This window comes from Enhydra lutris, unplaced genomic scaffold (assembly GCF_002288905.1).
Source record: "Enhydra lutris kenyoni isolate GAN:26980312 unplaced genomic scaffold, ASM228890v2 scaffoldscaffold7, whole genome shotgun sequence".
Classification (NCBI taxonomy): Eukaryota; Metazoa; Chordata; class Mammalia; order Carnivora; family Mustelidae; genus Enhydra; species Enhydra lutris.
In genome coordinates this window covers 23,841,847-23,856,568 of record NW_019154091.1, presented here as the reverse complement: position 1 = coordinate 23,856,568, position 14,722 = coordinate 23,841,847, and the positions used below count along the sequence as shown (strand labels likewise).

The following is a 14,722-nucleotide window of genomic DNA, read 5'->3' as shown; positions in this document are numbered from 1 at the left end:
GAAACTATGAGACTAGAGGTGATGAAGTCACCAAAAATATGTGTATAGATGGGGAGAAGAAGATGAGGATTAGGGTCAGAAGCTCACTTGTGTTGAGACAATGGGTGATAGCAAGGACTCCTAGAGGAAACTTAAAAAGTGAGGTGGTCAGTAGTGTATGGATGGGTCTTTCTAGGAGTGCTACCACATAGTTAAATTTCACTCTTTTTAGTTCTTTTATTGGTTAACTTTTAACTTTATGTAATGAAATAACATCTTTGTTCTTTCTCAGTCAACTGTAGAATATCTCTTGCCATTCTGTGTTATAAAATATAGCTATGGGCATTTCTTATTCTCCCCTCATCCACTAACAATTTCCAATCTCTGTCATCTGCACTTTCTTAAAATTAAGGTTCTTGTGATTTACACTCTACTTTACAGATTGATTCTAAAAGCTTTCAAACCAATGGAGTGTTTACCTAATGACTATTAGCAATATGTTCTGTAGAATCAGGATGTATATTTCCTGTTCAAGGACTTTCTTGAATGTCTATTGAACGTTGGTATTTGTTTGAATGCAATCATAAACTGATCAATAACTTAAAGAATTGACCAGAGTTCATTTGACGATGCTTTAGAGGGATCAGTCAAGGTATATTGAGGAACCCATTTTTGCCAGCATCATTTTTCTGGGATTATTCAGTTATTGTAGTTAAAATTGCTTCTTGTTTATTTGGATGATTAACTAATTTGTTTCCTTATATCTGGCCATGGGGTGGTCATTGATAGTGTTTGACATAGATATTTGATTAATCTCCTTTTTATAATCCCTTCATTTTCTCTTCAATATCCTAGTCTAGCTTCCCTCCTATTTTTCTAGACTAAAACCTTCCTCCATGTGTACACCAGGATGAAACTACTCTCCTATGTGTTCTCCATTAATTCTATTCCATTTATTTTCAGTTCTTCAAAGTCTGTTGAAGTCTCTTATCTATTGATGTCACTTGTTCTCAATCCTGTCATTCTTGATGTTGGAAATTTAAACTTTAATTATTCCCCTTTCAGCATATTAATAGCATCATATTAGGAAAAAGAGAATAATGTAAATTTGAGTCTCAGAAGACATGGACAAAATCATTTTTGGTTCTGTTAATTTCCTTTTCTTCTTTAAAAAAATAAAAGTCAATTAACTGAACCTAATTTCTTCGGGTAGAAAATAAAAATATCACAATTATACTCTAACTTTTTAATGGAATTGGGAGAATATAATATACATTTTAAAGTATTAGACTGCTACTGATTTACAAGTTAAGACTTGTGTTTTTTGACATAAATGTCTATGTAAAACGATGGTTATTGATGGTTATTGATGAAATCAGTATTTCATCATTTGCTCTTAAAACAACCAACATGTGATTCGTGTATCTCACAATGACTCAGGATAACTAATACATTTTATGAACATTGTCTCCCAAGCACTTGACATTGGGCTCTATTTGGTTTTTAGTGTTTATGGTACACTTTCTTCTCAAATAGAGCACTGACAACGTAGACTTGGTTATTATACCTTCAATCTTGTACCATATGAAATTACTTTATATTAATCTGTTTTCCAATAGAGACTGTATTCTGCTTACTGACTTAACAATAGAAAATGCAAGTCTCACAATAACCATAATAATCATGTCAGTATGACCACTGAACTATTTTCTTGCAGTCAGAGCTACGTAGAAAACCAAATAATAATTGGAATGACAGGACGAGCACATAATTGGATTTCGGGGACTTGTAACATTTCTGTAGCTGAGACAGTCTCGCCCATGAGACTTTAACTATTGGTCTAAGATCCCTCTCCTTCATAAAGCACACTGTCAACATTTGCCTCTTAGCATCCATTTCCTGCGCCGCCACTTCTGACAATGCCCCCAGTCTCTCCCTTTCTGATTGACCTCTCAGTCTGAAAAGATGTGTAAACAGAATCAGCCTTCCCTCCCTGGCAGACTCTAGGCCAAAGCTCAGCATCAGAAATGTTTTGAAACCCTGGCCATTCCTTATTAACATGAAACTGAATGCAGTGATGATTGCATTTGCTTTGCCATAAATTGAGAATATTCCAGTTATAAAGACTCTATAAAGTAGACTCTTTCATAGATCTTCAAACACTGCATAGACATGCATTTATATAATTATTTTGTAAGTATAATAATTAAAGGCCATTTTCAGGAACATGTGTACCAAGAAATAGTCACTAACATATTTTGTGTTTAGTACAACACTTTTTGTCTTTTGAAAGTACTAAATAATTCAGCGTTTTCACCAACCAGGATAGTCTTTACCAAAGCTTGTTCAAATTTTTAGCTTAACAAAAAAACTTTGTCTACTAATATTCAGGGTCCAGATGTGGTATTGATTGATTGATTGATTGATTGCATTAAAATAATCTTTTGTAATGGAGCACTCAATTCATTGTGATGCAATTTTACTCCACACTGAAAATTTTAAGTTGCAAAGATCCATGGAGCAGGGTAATGCTTTGAGCTATTTGTAAGTAAAAGCATTGTTGGAAAATTTCATTTATGGTAAGACTGTGAAAGAAATATGAGCCTGGTTTCCTGAGTTGCCCTTTATCTGGAAATTCTGCATTCCTAAAAGCATGAGACTTTGATGCGGTAATATCTTACATAGGCATCTCCCTCTTTAGTTACTGGTTTGAGATCCCACGAAAACAGACCATGCAGGTGGCCTTATTAACTGTCAGTTGAAATTTAAGATAACACAGAGGTTATAATGTATTTACATACCATATTTCACTAATGGGATAAGTTATCACAGTAACCTGTCTCACATATAATCAGGATGATATTTCAACCACCCAGCTACTAAAAAGAAACACATGTGGATGAAAGCTAAGTTTCTGACTCATTTATGGATTAGGCAATAACTGTTTTCAGTGAAGTCTCAGCAAAATTTAAGTATAGGGACCGTATTTTTATCACGTACTCTAATATGCATGTAGCTGTTGCAAAACATCTTAAATATTTTTGAAGGAGCATATTTAGTGTTGAGGTGTAAAAGATATTTTTGCACCAGTGGTTGAACACCTCCCTCTTTCTTAGAGCTATTAGCACATCAGTTTCCATTTTATAACACTGCACAAGGATCCCGCAAAAGGGAAAGTCTTTACACTAAAGGAAGAATTTGATTCAGAGAATTCTTTGGATCTTAATTCTGAATGTATGGTTTCCTATCTACCCTTAGCAATTATAGGATGTATAAGGGAATATATTTTAATCTATCTCAGTCTTAAAATGTTAGTGGGTGTGCTTTCCTATTTTCAAAACTTGTTACTTTGTTGTATTTGTTATTTTGTCTAAACATCTTTCAAGACTTTCTTCCCATATACTTTATTATAGTATGTGTTGGGTAACCTCGTCCTAATTTTCTCTCAAGCTATTTTCAGTATATTTGGGAGGAGAGAATTTCTACCTTTTTAACATGGTACCAATAGAACCATAATTGAAAGGTATAAATTGTCTACTAAAACCCATAGCCAAGAAATTTTTTACCTCCTATTTTATGATTTCTTTGTATTCTTCCTTGTCCTTAAGAATAGTGCTATTAAAAGGACAAATGTGATGTTATGATTAAGCGTGTTTTTCTCTTTCGTTGGATATCAAAAGCACTAAATGTCTGACTGTAGAGGGACTCTGTGTAGGGACTTCTACTCATAGTATGTTTGTGTGGCTCTAAGACTTAATGGCAAATAGATAAGAGTGGAGTAAAGGGTGTCCTAAATAATTTTTTATACAATTTCTTAATATAGATGAGGAGTTAAAAGAACCTACATAGACAAAAAATTGCCTTTAGATTCTACCTTGTTCTGATAAACATAGTTTATTCAATTATGCTTGTATTAAGTACATACACTTTAAGAATAACTGTTTTGTGTCTGATTTTTATGTTTTGATGAGTTAGTCACTATACAGTCAGCAAATACCATTTGGAAATGAAATGAAATATTTTAATGAAAGATGATATTGTTCCTAATGATTCTGCATATATTGCCTTAGAGCCCAGTGTTCTTTTTCATCAGTGATTTGAAAGTTCAGCTATGACCTTTCAAAAAATAAAGATCCAGCCCTCACTGTGTGCCAAAAGTTATGCTAGATGTTTGGTCCAGATATGGTGATGTTTTTACCACTCAAATTGCTGACAGTGTAATAGAAGACCTAGATGTTTAAACAGGTAGTTCAATCAGGTATGCTACCTAATCCAACAGAGTTACTTAGTGACAGCAGTTAGAGGAAAGAGCCTAGATGGGGGCACTCATGAATTAAATGCCATTTACATTCAGGAAACTCCCAAGTATTTGGACAAGGAAAAAGTGTAAGTAGAAGTGTGTTCTGGGTATCCATTGTTGTTTGAAAAGAAATACCCCAAATATAGTTGGGCAAAACAATAACCATTTGATTATACTCATGGATTTTGGGAGCCTTGGAATCAGACAGGGCCCAGTGGAGATGGCTTGTCTCTGCTCACAGTGTTTGGGACTTCCACAGGGAAGGGTGGAGTGGCTGAGGTGTCACAGATTCCTGGGAGGCGGAATAGGTGGGCTAGAGAATCCACTGCCAGGGTGACTTTTCACTCCATGTGTCTGGCAGCTTAGCCGGAATAGCAACCACACAAAGCTTCTCCAACATGGCAGTCACAAGAATGTGGTGCTTCTTACATGGTGACCTATTGGTTGATGGAGTGACAAGCCCACCCAGATTCAAGCAGAGGGTCAGTGGAATGAAGATTTTACCTCTTAATGAAAGGAATGCCAAAGAGTTTATGATAGCTCTGTGTTTAAATTGCCACAGGGTATGATGACAGTTAAGACTAGAGATGTGGGCGAAGGTCAGTAAATAGAGGCTTTGGTTGTTATGTCTAAGAGATGGGACTTATTTCCTGAACGTAAAGGACGATTGTTTTGGAGATTTTTTTAGCAGAGGAAAGATGATGCCGTTTATAACTTAGGAGTATAACCTTGGTGACAGGATAGAGGAAAGATGTGCTTTGGGGAGAGGAGTGGGAAGGGTACTGCAACTAAAATGGTAGGAAAGTCAACAGAGTAATGTTAATAGGCACGAGTTTCTGACTAGGAAAATGGACTTGGGGACTGTTTGGAAGTAAGGGTGAAACATTTATTTTGTTTTTATTTTTTATTTATTTATTTTTTTACTCGTTGGATAGTGATACTTTTCAGTAAGGAGAAAAATGATGCAATAGTGGAAACAGATGAAAAGAAGAAGGTGGAGAGAAAAAAAAATTCACCTTTGGGTTTCATGAATTTGATAATTTAATGGGAATTCTAGATAGTGGTGTCTAGTGTCTCTGGAGCCCAGAAGAGAGGTGAGGCCAGAGATACAGACATGGGAAAGTTGTTTAACCCTGTTTTTTCTTTGTTTGTTTTGTTTTATTTTGTTTTTGCTTTAATTGAAACAATAGAAGTGGAAGAGATTACTGAGGGGAAAAAGTGTAAAGCTGGACAAAAAAGGGAGGTCTCAGAGCAAAATTGTAGCAACCAAACTTACTGGTAAAGTGAACAAATAAGAGAATGTTCTTTTCATTTGTTTTACAATATATTCGGACTTACGGTAGCTAGTTCAATATCTTCTTCAAGGCAAATTGTTTTTGTTGTTTTGAGTATGTCTCATTTTTTGAGACATTTTATCCTTGTCTTTCAAATTAGATGTAAAATCTAGAGTACGAATCTAAAACAAAACACTGGTTGAAATAGTAAAATAAATATACTACATTTTATAAGCATATCAAACTGTATTTTCATCTAAGCGGTATATTATACAACAGAAACATTCAATAAAGTCTGTATTTGAGACACTTTTTGAATTATGTACATTGCTGAGAATTACAGGTTCTGAAAGTCTCATCCCACGCAAGCTGCTTTGGGAATAGTGTTCCATGGATGTCTTACTGGGACCTGTAGAGATTCATACTGTTGAGTTCAGGAAATGAGAAGAGCGTGTAGTATCCAGGGACGTTGGAGGGCGAAGGAGACTTCATTAACTTTGCTTTCAATAAATCATGGTCCCAAGGTAATTATAAATCTAGAGACTGAGAACCAGAGTTAAAGCTCAACTACTGTACTGAGAGGTCCATGCTTGTGGGATTTGGAGTAACCTAAAACAGAGTAACCTCAGAAGTGATAGGTGAGAACCAAAGATGTGTTGGGAAGACCAAGCACAAGAGAGCAGAGGAATTATAGGGATTGAGAAACGTAGGAAGTTATGTTGTATGAATTCATCAGAATATTTATAGAGCTTCCTGTGGGGGCTAGTTCATTCAGGGACTCTCAAATGTACATCTGAATCCCTCTGAATTTTCCTTTTAACTGTTATAACACTTATGTAAGCCAGACACTCTTCTAAGTGATTTACAGCTTAAACCCCATAAAAACCTTGAGGTGAACTGAGGGTTGCAGGGGGTGGGGGGGAGAGGGGTAGGGAGAGGGTGGTTGTGTTAGGGACATTGGGGCAGGTATGTGCTATGGTGAGTGCCGAGAAGTGTGTAAGCCTGACGATTCACAGACCTGTACCCCTGGGGCAAATAATACATTATATGTTAATAAAAAAAAGATGAAAAACAACAACAACAAAACCTTGAGGTAGGTAAAGTTACCATCCTTATTTAACAGATGAGGAAACAGGGACAGAGAACAACAAAAGCGAAGCTGGTATTCAGGTAGAGCAAGCAGCCCAACTCTAAAGACTGTGCTACAAACCAATGTATTAGATTTTTACTACTGACATTTTAGTTTAATAATTCATGGAAGAGAAAGATTTTATTGTACCACTTGTACACACCTGCCTAATATTTTTATATTGCTCCTTTCAAGGTTGCAGTAAATTCAATTTCCATTAAATACCAAATTACACTTTTAAGAAAGGAGTTTGAATTAGTATACATGGTTTTAAGGGTTATACTTTCCACAGTGAAACAAGCCTGGCATGTATAAATCTAATTTTCCAAATGGAGTTTTTCTAGCATAATGCCAGTACATATAGGCAGTCAATAAAAGTCTTCATGATGAATTAATTTCCTGACTACATCAATAAATATGTGCTTATTAGAATAAATAGAACACAAAACTGAATCAAATTTCACAGTATCTTTACCAGTCTGCCACTTTGAAAACCTTAAGGATGTGAAGTCAATTTCTCATTTATTTATTCATTCAACATCCAAAAGTGTTTATGTACTTTATAAGAGAACCATTACAACAAGATCATAAAATGATCTTTACCTTAGCTGCACTGTAAAGGTGGGTTTACTCACCACAGAATATCCAGCTTCCAAGTATATCCTGTTACTTTATTCACTCTGTGACTGTAACATAATCTAGAAGTTGAGTCTTGATTTTTTTTCTCATCAGAAACTATACCAAGGATGTTCAGTCTCCTTTTCCTACTCTGCCTCTAGGTAACCATCCTGTGCCACTCAAGCCAGAGGCCCAGGAGCCATCCTAACTTCTTCCCTCTGCTTCAGTTCCTGCAGCTACCATTATAACTCCTCTCATTAATCATTTACTTCTATATTCTCTACTTCCATCTTCTTTCAAACCCGCACCAAATGGTGCCTGAATCATAGCAGCAATTTCCCATTTGGTCTCCTAAATGGGAAATTTGGTCTTACTAAATGTCCCTACCTCCTTCCTTCCCCAGTTCCTCCTTTACATATCTAAGAAAGGATCTCTTCAGTCTGAGAATTTATCATTTATTCTGCAGTCAAAAACTTTTGGTATTCCCTACTGCATCAAGACAAAAGTCCAATTGCCTAGCAAGTTGTTGTGGCTCTCCAGGTTCTTACCTGGGTAAACAATAGGTGTTAAAAGGATATTTGTAGAATGAATAAGTAAGAAAAAATGTTTTTAATTATCATAATAATTAAACACGAATTGAGACAATTCAAATTCCCACTGTTTCAACTGAGATTTTTCAGAAGAAACTTGGTAGTACCTAATGAAAATAAGGAATGATAGATTGTGTGAAGCTGAGATATTATGTTTTGTTGATTTTTAATGATTCATGTGTGCATTATGTCTGGGTCCAGTTTGATTTTTGAGGATAAAAACTAAGGAATGAGATTATATAATTTTACTTCTACATGGAAGTTCACTGCTAGAATAACTATAATAGAAGTAGAATCTTTTAAAAAAAATCCTGTACTGGTGGGGCCAGGCACCTCTTGCTGCCCTGCCCCAAGTTAGTTAGGGGTCAGCTCTGACTGTCCTCACTGCTTCCCATACCCGTCTAGCTGCTGTCACACTCTTTTCTTCTTTCTTTTTTTTTTTTAATAACCTAAAAACTGGCCGAGGAGTTTGGCAGGTTGAAGCCATGTCTAAGTGAAAGTCCTCCATAGGTGTTAAAGGAAACAGGGAGGGGAGATCCTTAAACCTCCAGCCAGGAGGTCAGGCATCAGGGGGCTGCCCTGGCCTGGGCAGCTTGGGGCCCCGGAGAAGGTGTGGGCACGGCAGGTGAGGTGCAGGGGCTGTGGCCTGGTGAGCAAGGAGGGCATACTAGGGACTGATCAGAGTGTGGTCTGGTTGTTCTGGTATTTTGTGTGTATGCTGCTTTTCTTTTCTAACCAAGAGGCTGGTTTTGGCATCTCTATCTGTCTCATTCCCTGGGATCTAGTGGGAGGTACAAGTTTGGGGCTGGAGAAACAGGGAAGGACTCTGGAGGTCATAATCCTCCAGACTGGCAGGCCTAGGACACCAGAGCCCTGTTACCAGGGAGCCTAAGATGTCCAGACTCATGTGGGGGATGGGGAATCAGGTAAGGAAATTTCAAAAAGGCATGAGACAGGCCATCTCCCCCACCCCTAACAGCCTGACTGGGGAAGGGGAGAGGCGAGGCCAGCCTGTGCAGGGGTGTCCCAGCTAGGCCCGGTCTTGGGACGGCTGCAATGATGAGAAATCCCGGGAATTGTATTGACACGAAGATTCTTATTGCACTTGTATTTTTTTTTTTTATTAAAGTTTGCATGGTTTCTAATAAAGGATTAAAATGTAAAAAAAAAAAAAAAAAAAAAAAAATCCTGTACTGAGCCACTCAAATCTTAATATTTTGACAAGACAATAAAGAAGAAATTCAAATAAGTTTTTATTCTCATTCTAATTCTTTTGATTAATAAGGATTGCTTGAATCCTAGCCATGAATTTTGAAGCTACCACAGGGCTTATGAGGAAAGAATTCTGTGATTGATTGATTAATCATCTGTGCAATGGACATGGGAGCCGTGGGCTATAATTATTGTGTCAGTTTCCTAGCCCCGATTAAATGTTGCTTAAAAATTCAAAAGAGAGTGTTTACTTGGAAGATTTTTTTTTTTTTTTAAAGATTTTGTTTATTTATTTGTCAGAGAGAGAGAGAGAGAGCAAGCACAGGCAGACAGAGTGGCAGGCAGAGGCAGAGGGAGAAGCAGGCTCCCTGCCGAGCAAGGAGCCCGAAGCGGGCCTCGATCCCAGGACGCTGGGATCATGACCTGAGCCGAAGGCAGCTGCTTAACCAACTGAGCCACCCAGGCGTCCCTACTTGGAAGATTTTTGAGGAGAATTGCTTAAATACTGTGAAAGTATCTTACTTTTTCAAATTGTCTTATTGCGTATTCTTTTTTTTTTTTTAATATTTAATTTATTTATTTGACAGACAGAGATCACAAGTAGGCAGAGAGGCAGGCAGAGAGAGAGGAGGAAGCAGGCTCCCCGCCGAGCAGAGAGCCCCATGTGGGGCTCGATCCCAGGACCCTGGGATCACGACCCGAGCTGAAGGCAGAGGCTTTAACCCACTGAGCCACCCAGGCACCCCCTTATTGCGTATTCTTATAAAATGACCTATTGAATGAAATTATTAACATTATCTGTCTGAATGCTAAAGAGTACCTTTTGAAGTAGATTTATTTGATATTAGAAGAGTTGCTATTTTATAACAGTATTGAAATAATAATAATAATAATAATAATAATGACTTATTATGTCTTGGAGATATACATAAATCCACAGGGCAATGAATTAATAGAAAAAGAAGCATTAAAATACTGCAATTTGTTATCAATTTGCAATAAAAAAAGATAGTATGGCAGAACATAGCAAAGATTGTATAGAATCTAACAGACCAAAGTTCAAATTTTAGTACTGTTATTTTTAAGATGTATAATGTATACAGATAAGTTAATATATAACATCTTTAGTTTCATATTTCCAGTCAGGAACAGATGTCACCTTTGCAGCACTATTATAAGGAATAAATGAGAAAATAAATAAACTGCAGATCACTTAATAAAGACACAATGAAGATGAATTTTTTTTCCTCCTTTAATATACTTCTGTTAAACTCTTTCTTAAAACAGTCCCCCTTGCTTAAAAGTTGGAGATATAATAAATCATTGTTTGATAATACTAGTTAGTAAATACAAATCAATTATTTAGTTACTGAACACATTATAAACCCATGAAAGGAGCTAAGAATGCAAAGTGGACATAACATAATTCCTGTCCTTGTAAATAAAACAATCTTCTCAGGACGCAGATATTTACCATGATAAATTCCTACATTAACCTAATAATTAGAGGAGAATTAAGATTTGTGGACCAGGAGAGGACAAAATTAACTATGGGAAACTTGAGAAATGCTTCAACAAGAAGGCGAGATTTGAGCAGGATTTTGAACTAGCAGTAGGATTTTATAATGCAGGGAAGGGAAGGACTGGCATTTCAGATGAAGGAAACCTCATGAGAAAAGCCATGGACCCACAGGAACAGAGGCCATAGGCAAGGAGCAGAGATGTGGTGACAGTGGAGAACATGGGGTGGAAATACGCTGAGTGGATGAGGCTGTAAGAGTCTGAGGGGACGTACTGAAATATTGTAAACCAAATCACAGGGCTTGGATTTTATCTTGTGGACAACGGCCGTCAACAGCAATTTCAAAGAAAGCAGTTGGCATTCATTCTTCCTTGGGAAAGTTCATTCTGTTGATGAGAGGAATGATTTGATTTGTCTGGGAATAAAAATGGACTGAAAACAGTGAGACCAGTGAAGATGTATTATTAGAGTCTATAAGAGAGATGACACAGATGAAGAAAAACAGTAGGTAATGATCAAGACAACTCCATATTGTTCAGTGTAGAAAATGGTGACAGTCAAGTTACATAGCAAAGTTGGAGAGAGGATGATTTGAAAGAAGGAAAATGAGTTGTTTTGAACATTTTTGGAATATCTGGGAGAAATCTAGGTGATCTGGGTATAATATTTAGGGATCTCAAGGTGATATTTAAGAAAGAGATTGAGTTTAGGATTGAGATTTGAGTATAGAATGTAGATCTGAGATAGAAAGAATAGAGGGGTAGATCAGCTGTTGCCTAGGATTACAATTTTGAAAATACTCATGGTAACAGTACAACAATTAAGGGGGGGTGGGAGTGAGTCAACAGTTATTTGGGAAGTAGGAGTAGCTGCAGAGGTAGCTGTTGCATTAGAAAAGCTAAGTGAGATAAGGATTTCTAAAAGGATGATATCAATAGTATCCAAAGCCCCTAGAGCATAGATGATGAAGCATGACTCCCGAGATGTTTAGATTATGCTGTTTCACTTTAGAAACTACAAAGTTTATTCCTCCAAAGTTTTATCTCCAAGGTTGGATATTTGTGGGTATTCTGTAGAGCACAGCTTTTTCAATTCTATTATGCATCAGAATCCTGTTAAAATGCAGAGACTCTGGGATGAGACCTGAGATCCAGTACTTCTTTTTTTTTAACTTATTTTTTATTTTTTAAAGATTTTATTTATTTATTTCACAGAGAGAGATCACAAGTAGGCAGAGAGGCAGGCAGAGAGAGAGAGAGGAGGAAGCAGGCTCTCCGCTGAGCAGAGAGCCTGATGCAGGACTCGATCCCAGGACCCTGAGATCATGACCTGAGCCGAAGGCAGAGGCTTAACCCACTGAGCCACCCAGGCGCCCCGAGATCCAGTACTTCTAAAAAGTTCCAGGTGATACCAGTTTCGTTGGTCTTTGGATAACACTTTGAATAGCAAGGTTCTGGCAATTGGTAAAAATGTGTAAGTTAAAATTCAGGATATGTTTACATTGAGAAGTTTTTCTTTCCTTATAATAAGTGGATATTATAGTTCCACATGGGAGTTTGTGATAAAGGTAGATTAGAAAGTTCTGGTAGTTTGGATCTTTCTTTGTATTGAGCACCAGATGAGTTTTCATTTTTAAAAATTCATTTGACTGTCTCTAGTCTCCTTTCTTGTGTTCCATTTTAGGGAAGTAAAAAAGCACTCTCTTAATATTTTACTTTATCAGATGAGCAGATACTTTTTTTTTAAATATTTTATTTATTTATTTGACACAGAGAGAGAGAGATCAGAAGTAGGCAGAGGGGCAGGCAGAAAGAGAGGAGGAAGCAGGCTCTCTGCTGAGCAGAGAGCCCGATTCGCGGCTCGATCCCAGGACCCTGAGATCATGACCTGAGCTAAAGGCAGAGGCTTAACCCACTGAGCCACCCAGGTGCCCCGAGCAGATACTTTTTGATAGAACCCACAAGAAATCTCAAAATATGCATTTCTTTTGTGCTTCTGTTTCTGATATTTTTACCACCCGTTAGCTAGAAGGAGTCTCACTTGGCAATCTTTCCAGGGAAAAAATACGCTATCCTCAATCCAGATATTTTGGTATTTCCTAGTTTATTAGCGTTCTGATTCTATTTATCTTCCCTGTCTTGCCTCAGAGCTGTGTCTACATGTTTCTTGTGTCTGGTTTACCAATAAATTGCATGAGCTGTACCACCTCACCTACTCTGTGACTAGACTGTAAGTCTGAAATGTGGGATATAGTATTGCAAGCAACTATGGGGGAAAAATAGTGGTTTTCTACTGAGTGTGGAGACAGAGCCAGGTAGAAGATTAAGAAAAACAAAAGGACCCAGAGGCATTGTGGGAAGTGTTGCGGGCTTGATTTAGTGCAATAAACAAGGAAATTGGAAGAGGACATAAATGTAAATGGATTTGTAGAAGTTGAATCAGAGTGACAGCCTACTGACAATGATTAAAAGGAAAAAGAGAAGAGTCAACTACTGAGGTTTCAAGCCCATTGGACTAAAAAAAAATGATGATCCTGTGAATAGAAATCAAGAAATTAGAGGAAGGATCCGATTAAGACTAGGGGGTTAAAAGAAGGAAAATGGTGTTTAAAGTGGTGACTCTGAAAATCATAGAAATGGACATCTTTTCCTCAGTTGATATTGGCAGTTGGGAGTGTGACTCACATATTAACACTTGTTTATAGCAGATTTTACTTAAAGTCTGAGGTAAAAAATGAATTGCTAAGCGAAAGAACGCATACAAGTGTTTGAGGAAAGAGGACCTATGAAAAATCATGCCTTAAAGAGCTCAATAAAGGAAAAGGACTCAGTGAAGGAAAGAGAAAATGAATGAGAATGATGGTGGGCAAATCAAGTGAGCTCACTGGTATTACCATCTATGAAAGAGAGAGATTCACAAAGGCAGAGGGAGCAATATGGGTCAGATAAAAGATGTTGAAGTCTGGTGGAATTAATTAAAGTCCTGTGTTCTTCATACAACAGTTTCACTAGTGCAAGGGAAGCAGAACAGAAGCCAAGTTTCAAAGGATTAAGTTATGAGAATTTGGTACAAAAATCTAGGCAATGTGTAGAATATTGTTCTCTCATAATAAATTAGAAAACACATGTGGGCCATAAAACCAAACTGATTTTAGCAAGTCAGTTGACCTTTCTAGATTTTCTTCCCCTACCCCACTTATATCCTGGAAATTATTGAACTTCCTTAAAATCATGCAAGAAAATGCTATGAGATGGCTTCCATTCCCTGAAGGAAAGTACATTGTTTCATTGTCATTTCTCCAGCCAATATTTGTGTTCAATTTGTAGAACACAGGGTAAGACATAGTAGTGAACCTTGAGGTAGCTCTTTCTCTGGATTGACAAAATAGACTGAGAAGTTCACACACAATAAATATTTCTTCACTTTGGGTGCTTGTATTTGAAATTTAGATTTTAAATTAATAATCTCATTTCATTCAGACACTTTGGTTTTTATTTTTACATTATTCTCTGGTATCATTGTTAACTGAAGCAGTTGGGAGAATTTTCTCAGTGCCCAATGTAGTTAGGATACAGAATTTATTATATGCAAATAAATAATATATATCGAATGTGGAAAAATAACTGTTCTGAAAAGCTTCCTAGCTATGAGGATATATTCTTTTCTGTCCGGGCTGTTTTTAAGGGCCTTCGTGCTCCCTCACAATTCACCTGAAAAGTGATTCTCCACTCAGGCATCAATCCATGACCAATTGCAGGATATGTGAACATGTTTCAGATCTAATTGGGTCTCACTGTATCCTTCAAAACACTAATTTCAGAACACTCAGGTAATTCAGGAATTAGTTTAAGTGCAAAATTTCAGTTTTGTTTGTAAAATATTCACTGTTCTTCAGAACTCGGTTTAAATAATGCTTTCTTTTGTGTCTTTGATCAACGATTTTGATTTAAAAATTATTAAGAACTACAACTCAAGAATGCCCAGAAACTGTCATTAATAGTTGTTCAGTTGTTCAGTTGGAGAATTTGACTCCAATTTATTCCATTTAACTTTTACATAGTTCTTTCTTTAGAAAACCATCTTGTTTTGTTCGCTTCC

General features: G+C 36.9%; 1 protein-coding gene across 2 annotated transcripts in view; it reads left to right on the top strand.

Moving 5' to 3' along the window:
• LOC111142108 (neuron navigator 3) overlaps positions 1-14,722 on the top strand; it is a 387,056-nt gene that overhangs the window by 143,419 nt on the left and 228,915 nt on the right. The gene's annotated exons all lie outside the window — the stretch shown is intronic.